Genomic DNA, 8,792 nt, shown 5'->3' with positions numbered 1-8,792 from the left:
ACCTAATATGGTAAAGAGATAGAGATGAACTACAGTTATTTCAACTAGAGGCTGAAAATTTCTCAATATTTCAGAAATATCTTACTGAAGAAAATTTAGGAAACATTTCAGATTAGATTAAGAATATGTTTTGAATTATATATTAGTTCTTAAGAAGATCCATAAATCCAAAGTCTTGACTTATTTTTAAGTGCACATTTAGGAAAATGCTATGGTAACACCATTGATTTCATTCATTTAGAAAAATGAAGTGTACACTTTAATCAGTCCACACACTCGTGCAATTGTAATCTTAAAATATTAACCCCTGAAGCTATTTTAATTTTGTTGATGAGCATGTGGGAAGATTTTTATGACATTTTTTTCTTTATGGATCAGAAAACACCAGTAGTTTCCAAGATCATCACATACTTTCAAAAACATAAGCCAGGCGATTTGGGGCAGCAAGAGTGGTGGATAAAAATACAGAGGTAAGTTTTGAATGAACTGATTCTTAAAAGTGAATTTTCTGTGACCGTTTTCTGTAGTAATAATTGGTATCAGACACACAGCTGCAATTACCACATAATCATGGTGAGAGCCATGTGCGGGCAGATGGGAGCAGTGTTTGCAAGTGGAGATAACACTGAATTTTTAACAAGTGACAAAAGGATTGGCATAGTGCAAACAGAGCACCACTGTCCCTGGCTGCCAGCCTTCCAGCTCTGTGTGCGTCCTGCCATCTCACACAAGGCTGGCTAGCTAACCACGATGGTGAGTCTGTCTCCCACTTGAAGACACTGACATTTAAAATGAAAGAATTCCAAAAAGAGAGTGTGTAAGTAAGTTATTTCTCTTTATATTTGATATGAAGATTTGCAATAGCAGTGAAACTCAAACTCCTGACCCTGGTGCCCAGCAGTGACTGATCAGGTGAAGAAGAAGTCCTGAGTTCCTCGTTAGCAGAGCCTGTGGGGGCTTGTTCAAACAGCTGTGTGTCGAATTGTTTGGTGTACAGCTTAGAGAAATTGATTTTATTCATCTGTGCTTCCATTGAGCATCTTCAAATTATGAAAAGTAATTAATTATATAAATTAGCTAAGAAGATGAATCTTGTACAAGTTAACAAGAGACTGGGCTGGAGAAAAGATGGGGCTGGTCAGAGGCAGGCGTCAAAGCTGGAGGCGGATTTAAGCACACGGGTGGCTTCCCAGGATGCTTTCTTTGTCTATTCCTCATTATCATTTCTCATTATCGATTCCTTCCAAAGGTAAGTGGAATAAAACAAAAACCCTGTCATTGTCTCATCATTGCCATGAATCAAGAATTTGGGCAAGTTACAGGGAGAATTTTGTCTTTGCTGTACTGTGAAAAGTGAGGCAGCTCAAGCAGCTGGAGGCGGCTGTCGTAGCACAACTGGAGACAGAAACTTGGGACCCCCTGCTCTTCCCCACGGAGCAGTTGCAGCATTCAAGATGGTTTTCTCACACACTTGTCGACACTTGAGCTGGGTGTTAAATCTGTCTCTTCACAGTTTCTCCTTATGGCTTGGATTTCTCATATATGGCTTGTCTAAGTTTTGCTTTCCATCCTGAGAACAACTTTTGTAACACATAAATCTAGAAGTTGCAAAGTTTCCTAGAGTGTGAATCGCATATTTTTCCCATGTGTTATTGATTACTCAAGATATATCCCATATTGAGCAGACTAATGGGGAATGCCAAAAGAGACGCATCTATCAAGGTAGCACCTAGAAGAATGACAGCCCTAGCTTGAGTTTACCTCACTTTACACAAAACACCTAAAGTTGTCCCCACCTTGTGATAAAGAGCCAGCATCTTATCCCTCCTCACCACTCTAGCAAGAGGCCTTCAATAATAAGAGGATCTGTGAAAAGTTGGCATCCAAAGCTCCCAGCAGCTAGGCTACACATGAACAGCTAAGTAAAATAAGCAGCCAGGCCATTGATTCTGTCTGAAAGTTACTGCAAAAATTAAATGAATTAATTTCAGAAGTGTTTACAACCATAGCAGTTAGCAGAGTGAGGATGCTCCAATTTACCTCTCTCAGGAGGTAAAATCTGGTGGAGTAAATCTCAGCCACTGGGTGTTACACAGACCTGAGAGGACACAACTGCCAATTAATATCTGAAATTGTCCAACTAGCAAAAGTTCCTTCTATGCTATACTTAATGAAGCTATTTAAGAACAGCCACAATTAATGACTAATTATAAAACTCCTTTTAAATTCTACAACCTAAACAGGGCAGTTTCCAAGATGCATGGTGGCATAAAGATTAAAGAATTTTAAATGATACTTCCTCTAGTGACCCAGCTTAATTTACATTCTTGATTTCAAAGAAATTTCAAAATTATCAATAGTTTTCTTGTTAAGATCCAATGATAGGGCTGGTGAGATGGCTCAGTGGTCTAAAGCACCTACTTGAAACAAGCTTTGCAATGCACAGGGACCGCAGTTCAATCCCCCAGCACCACATGCCAGCCAGCCCCACCCCCTGGTGGGCTGAGCTGGCCACACACACACACACACACACACACACAAACACACACACACAAATAAATAAATTAAAAAAATAATAATAATAAGATCCAATGATATGTCAGTTCCTGTGGAGTAGCTTGTCATAGTATTTTTTGTGTTTTGATAAAGCCCTTGTGATTTAGTTATTATATTATTTTCATTATCATATATAGGTGAATAGAGAACTATAACAATTAAATAGTTTTAATGCATTAACATATACACTAGAACAAATATGAATTAAAGTAGGATTTGAATCTGGGCCTCATTAATTTTAAAATCATGCTTGCCAACCATGCAATATAATTTGCCACAATAAATAATGCAAATGTGATTATATTTAAAGAATTTGGAGGCCTCTGCAATTATCTGAGATGTCTTCAGGGTAGTTTGTCTGGGCATTTTCAGAGCAACAAGGGCAGATTGTCTGGATCATGGCAATGCCAGGAGGCTTCATTGACTTTTTGAAAGAGTACAATAACTCTAGAAGAAAAATCTTTAGCTCCTTAATGAGCCTATTGATAGAAATAGTGGTAGCATAGCTACAGTGTTCTCCTCAGTGAATTATGGTCTTACCATAGCTGATGTATTTTCTACTCATTGTTTTTTTAACTCTTTAAAAAGGAAACAGAGTAGTTATTCTCATAACTATTTTGTATAAATACTGGTTCTAAGCTACAGATATCAGAGTATGGCAGAATTGACATCTTCAACTTGGCAGTTTTCCAGTAACTAGAATTTAAAACTTGGTGAATTAATAAATAACTAAATCATATAATTAGAAAGTAAAACATATTTCCCTACTTTTGTACTTAGTAGTGTGGCATTGGTCTCACAGAATCAGAAAATTCATCATTCACGCATTTAAAGAAATTTGAATTATACTATTAAATGATAAAAGTTTATGAACAGACACTGGGTAAAGGAAATTCTTCATTTATTTTGTTGGAAGCAGTAATAATCATTATGCTTGGGAGAATAAATTACCTCTGTTTTTGTTAATAATTTTATATCAATACTATCAAAATAAGGATTAAGGTGGAAACATTTTACTAGCATGTATAATTTATTTATTAAATATTTGTCTTCTTATTTTTTTGCTTCCTCAATGTCATGTCAAGGCTTTGGAATTTATATTTAACACACATTGAATACTTAATATTCGCCCCAGACACAGCTAAACAATCTTTGTACATCAATCGATTTAAAGTTTATAGTAAAGTTGTAAAATGTCTTGATTTTGTAAATTATAAGATCGAGAAAAAGAAAGATTACAGCACTGTTCTCTGGTCAAGAATGGGTTAATTTTCCTTCTGTAATAAGAAAAAGTTATATTTTTTATTTCCATAAAAAAGTTATTTTATTTCCATGGCTCCACTATGACAAAATGTCAAATGGGAACTTGCTACTGAGGTACAGTGCCAGCCCACAGGGACCAGTTTCAACTTCCAATTTGTTTTCATCTTTGTGGAGGGATCTCTCTGGCCACTGAATCCCTTGCTCCCATATACACTATGTAAGAAGGCACAGAAGATTCTCACATTCCTAGGAATAAGCTTCAGGAACGACAGGTGGGAATTCGTGAAAAATCCTCAGCATTGATCACCTCACTGAACCATTTCTTCTATGCAATCTCTGAAACTTCCCAAGAGATTAATTTCAGTTGTCTAAGTTATAAATTACTGAATGGCATACCTTTTATTATTTATTCTCTTCCCTGCTTCACTTCCCCATCCCTGGCCTGATGTTTCTTGGGATCTTGGGATAAATAAATTCCTTGCATTTAAACACTTTTCTCAGAACCTGTTTCTGGGAGCTCAGCCTAAATACTCTCTGCGATACCAGGAAAACAACCATACACCCAAATAAGCTTAGGAATAGCAGGCAAAGGAGACACTGTCTTAATAATTTCAAGTGGAATTTAAAGCTTCCCTAGTGTTCTATCATGGTTAAGAGAAAGTATGTACCATGCAGTGATATAAAATAGGAAGCCAAAGGACCAGTCAAATAGCTCAGTGGACTAAAGTGCCTGCTTAGGCAGGCAAAGCGGCCAGGGTTTGATCCCCCAACCTGTTGTGCGGGCCCTGTCCTTGGGGCATGCTGAGATGGCAATTACGACTGGGCGTGGTGGCACATGCCTGTAATCCCAGCTCTTGGGATGCTGAACACAGGCAGATCACTATGAGTGCAATCTACGTAGTGAGACCCTGAAGACACTGTAATAAAATACAAAAAATAAAAATAAAATAGGGAGTCAAATTACACTTGAGAATAAGAAGAGTCTTTCTAAAGAAAATGATGTTTACTGTTTTGCTATAAAATATGTTGGAAGGTTTACAGACTCCCCAAAGGGAAAGAATGTGAGCACAGTCAGAGCAGAAAGAACAGAGACAGGGTTTCCAGATAAAGTTGGGACAGGGACTGTGTCTTGTTGCTGGGACAAAATACCAGACACCCAAAATAAAGGAAGGAAAGGTTTATTTAGCTCACAATCAGGGGAGGGTTCAGGCCATGTGCAGCTGGCTCCAAGGCACATGGCAGAGAGCAGGTGTTCATGGCGGCAGCAAAGAGCAAGATAGCAAAGGAAGTGGCTGTGGAGCCGCGACCAGCCAGCTTCTCCCCACCTCCTGCTTACCTATATTTGCATGCAGAGTAACTGCCCCAGGGCACTCACACCCATAGTCCAGCACTGGATCAAAATCAGTCACAAACTCCAGAAGCCACCCCATGACTGCATGAGGCTTGAGGGGACAACTCAACACAAACCATCAGAGCCTGATTGTGAAGCACTGCAGAGCCCAGTGTTGAAATGGATACACTGTGTTTTGTTTTTCAAAGTTGACACAGTGTCTCTTTGCAGAATAAAAACAATACTGGCTTGGATTTTTACCCTTGCCCAACACCTCCCTGAAAATTATATAATCAAAAGAAACTTTGAAGGTAAATATGTATAAGCCTTGTTATCAGTATCATTACAAGAGAGGGGTTGCCGAAGATTTTTTGTTATTGTTTTTTGTTTTTGTTTTTTTGTGCAGGGTCTCACTACACAGCTTGGACTCTTAGTGATCCTCCTGATTTCTGCTTCCCTAGTGCTAAGATTATAGGCCTGTGCCACCACACCTGGACTAGGGGTTGTATAAGTTTTGAACTGATAAATGAAGAATTAAATTCCAAGACCTGATTGAGTTAATGTTGGTGCATGAAATGTAAGACTGCAGCTAGTGTATGCATATGGTGGACAAAGGACTATTTAAAAAAGACAAATGAAAGGAGGCAAGGAGGGTGGAAACCCTGGATGTAGCAAAAAAGAAAGACACCAAAGAGAAACAGTCCAATATAAAATGCTAGAAATACAGGACACAGATCTCAGACCTAGTTAGTAAGAGCACCAAGCAAAGGAAAAGAGCTTTAAAGAGCATGCAAGTGAAGTTGCAGGCTTAGGGAAGTATTACCCTGGAGAATAATGCAAATACAAGAGAGTGAGTAACTCTTGGAGATATGTAGGGTGAAGGGAAAGAAAAAAGCAGAAGTTAAGTATTCATGTCTGAAAATGAAAGAGATTCAGACATTACAAACCATCTCTACATCATCTGCATCACTGCCACCACGTCCAGAAGTGTCAAACATCAAAGTAAGTGAATTTCATTACTCAATCAGAGCAGGTACTCTTCCTGCCCAGAAAATACTCAAAAACAGAAAAAAATAGATGAGTTACGTCTAAATGATCTGGATTCATTTATAAGAAATATTAATTCAAAGTAGAGAGGTTTAAAACTACTTTTCATGTAGTTTTGCTATTGTTTCTGAAAAGAGGGAAGAAAATAAAAGACATATTCATATGTGTGTTTAGTTTTAAATAAAGAAGCAGGAAATACAAACTAGGAGACAATAAATGGTCAACTGTTAAGGAGAGAGAGAAATAACATAGAATGCGTGGTGGCTGATAGCTCCAGTGTCATAATTTAAAGCATAGTAAGGTTTTGTATATTAAAATAAGTTGACATGAGCCAAATACAATTTAAGATTAAGTAATAACTACATGTGACTGAATAGGAGAAAGAAGTGATCAGTTCGGAGATTTTGGGATTCATTTTTTACTGCAATGTGGGTTTATATAGTGAGAAACACATTTCCTTCCAAGAATATCCACCTGCAAGAGTTATACTAGAAAGCTGATTACTGGTAGCACATTGTTGGGTTGGTGAGCAGCCTTGTTGGTGAGCAGCTGATTACTGGCAGCACCCCAGCAGCTGTGCATCAGTCAGTCTCTTGGGATCAAAAAATGAAGTACGGAGCCACGCCTACAGCAGAAGGATCTAGGCCAGACTATTGCATGATACGAAGTCTGGGGTTGTGGACAGATGTGGCTTATTAGTGAAAAATATCCCAAAACATGTGAATATGACTCCTAGAATTCTGGAATCTGCCTTGGGATTTTGGAGACTGATAATTGTTATATGCTAAAATAGAAGGACAAGTAAGGTTAAATAGGTAAATGCAATCTAATCCTTTTATTCTTGAAGAAGAAATCTGGAGTCTTCTTTATTACATTGATGACAAGATAGAATTAAACAGATGATAAAGAGAAAGAGACAGAGACAGATGGATTTCAAGTGCGTAGAAACTAGTATTTTTCTCTTAATAAACTGAAAAAATAAGGAGGTAAAATGAAGAGGTAGCAATAAACTATTACAAACCAAAGAGAAATTCTGATATAGTTACATATTTCCATAATGTCAACAATATCTGTTCAAATTGACAAACCATGGAGTTTAGAATAAAACTCCAAGGAGGTGATATGCAAAGCAATGTGTCCAACAGACAATTATAGAATCTCTGACCGAACTATGTCAGGTATGTGAACACAGATAGCAAGAGCTGGAGTTTACTGTTACTTTGATTACCTCACCTGCTGGCAGTGCTCAGTACATAAATCAATGAACAAGAAAGCCCTGGATTATAGATTATTGCCCTCTGGGGCTGGGAAAAATGGGAGAAGCTAATAAATGAATTCTATGTTCAGTTCCCCCAATGCGATAACACAGTTACAAAGATCAAAGTCAAATCAGAGCTACTTTACTTTAGAAACAATAAAAATGCAAAATTTGCAACACTAAAATTGTGTTCTGAGAAATTCTCTGTACAGACTTCAGTAGAGAGGATCACGAAGATGGATAACAGAAATGTTATTTTTGAATATGAAAAGCTCTTCTTTGTGAAACACAGATCATGTTTATGGGAAACATGGTTAGGAAGAGCTCGTTTCTTCAGGTCTCGGTATAATTCTCCATCATATTTCAGTGGGGAATGGAGTGGAGAATACACACATAGAATAGGTGAATAATACATTAGTTGTAGATTATATACGTCATTTTTATAAAATGTAACTGAGAGGTTTATTGTCAGTAATTCAAAATTAAAAGAAATAAGATGTGTCAGCTCATGTAATATGTCAAACAATGATATTTATTGCACAGCTAATATCTTTAAAAAGGAAGTAGTTTCTTTGAAGATATGCAGAGAAAAAAGTTCTTCAAAATGTAGTTTGCTTATTCAGAAATATTCTTTACTAAACTTAGAAAAACTACAAATTAATATACTACTTCTGCAAATTAAAATAAAAGAATGCAACAAACTGTGAATTAAAGCCCATTTTGAACTGGGTATTGATACTTATAGAAAGTTTCCTTTGGAGAAACTTCTGACAATTAGCGGATGTGAAGATGGCAGTCCAGGAAAAGCAAGAGTGTGGAGTATGTGTTCTATCTAAATGCATATAAGCACAAACAATAAAATGTAAGTAAGTAAGGCAAAGTATATTTTCTGGGCTGAAAAACTTACTTCATCAGGTATTGGTGTAATCCTTTGTCAACTGAAATTAAAAAAATAATAAAGAAATAATACCCAGGATAGTCAAAGAATTTTGGAAAATGATCAAAGTTATAGATAGATGATAGATAGATAGATAGATAGATAGATAGATAGATAGATAGATATAGATATAGATATAAGATAGATATAGATATAGATATAGATATAGATAGATCTTTAAATGTGCAAACCTGGATAATGCAAGTCTCCACTGGCATTATTGACACTGGAAAATGGCCAAACCCTATGAATAGAAGCAACAGATCTTAGAGCATCTAGGGCTGACAGTGGCAACAAGGAGTGGAGTCAGGGACCTCTGAATAACATCATCTCCAGTGAGGTAGGTGTCTTGCCTGTTAAGTTTTATGACAGAGGGCTGGAGAGATGGCTCAGTGGTCTAA

Source organism: Octodon degus, unplaced genomic scaffold (genome assembly GCF_000260255.1).
Source record: "Octodon degus isolate 3935 unplaced genomic scaffold, OctDeg1.0 scaffold00019, whole genome shotgun sequence".
Lineage (NCBI taxonomy): Eukaryota > Metazoa > Chordata > Mammalia > Rodentia > Octodontidae > Octodon > Octodon degus.
Note: the sequence above shows the minus strand (reverse complement) of the source record.